We start from the raw sequence: 984 nt of genomic DNA, 5'->3' as shown, positions 1-984 counted from the left end.
CGAGGTCGTTCTGTGAGTCGATTTCCAGAGTTACGAACTTGCAAATATAATGTCCTTGATGTTGTTATTAAGAGTCAAGTCGTCTGAGCCCAGAGGACCCCGAGTTCAGTTTCCAGTAGCTACTACGAGTTGGAATTCCCAAGATGGCTGCGCCCATTAACAGCAAACGTGAGCTGCATATGCTATGTTTATTAGCAGTTCTGTTGGATTAGTGTCCCATTAAATCAGTCGTAGAAACAATAGTGTCCATTCTCTATCTGTTGCTATGTTGCTATGACGATTGTTTGGGTAAAACACTGTGTAATGCTTCATTACAAACTGGCTATAGTAATAACTGCTCAGACATCCCAACCTGCAAAAAGCCATTTCAGGGAGGTCCCCCCCCCCCCCCCCCCCCAAAAAAAAAAAGAAAATGAATACATGAATATAAAAAATGACTTTAGCCTTCTTAGATACTGAAATAGTGATGAATAGCCTATGTTTGTTAATGGTCTCTACTCAGCACACCAAATAAGGAAGGCCTATAGTTAGAAATTGTGATAATAAAATATGTAGATTTTGGTAGTTTGGTCTTTATGTAGCCTTGGCAAAAAGCCATCTAGTAGGCTAGTCCTGAATAATATGCACATGAAATGACACTTGTTAAACTCACCTCAACATGTCTTTTGCCATCATTTAACCCGCCATGGGCAATGCTAAAGTCACTGTTACAAACAGCATGCAAAACTATCGTTATTTTGAACTCATATGAGACAAGGGTACACTTTCGTGTAGTCTGATGTGAAATGGGTCTTAAATGTTCCTTTTTTGCCATTAACTGAACTGAAACAGGCCAATCAGGATGCTCTCTGTCTTGAACAGGCACACACGCACTAGGCCTACCTCTCTCTCTCCATCCCCTTCATGTGCGCGCTACACTCAGATTTGAAGTTTCGTTCTCGTGTGCGCGCTCTTGCTCGCTCGCTCTAGATTCCGGGAGATTTT

This window comes from Alosa pseudoharengus, unplaced genomic scaffold (assembly GCF_046254945.1).
Source record: "Alosa pseudoharengus isolate Yale_2024_CS ecotype anadromous, Long Island Sound unplaced genomic scaffold, YU_APseudo_1.1 YU_APseudo_1.1_scf_4, whole genome shotgun sequence".
Taxonomy (NCBI): Eukaryota; Metazoa; Chordata; class Actinopteri; order Clupeiformes; family Clupeidae; genus Alosa; species Alosa pseudoharengus.
The sequence above is the reverse complement of the archived record's forward strand: the minus strand, read 5'-3'. Positions refer to the sequence as shown.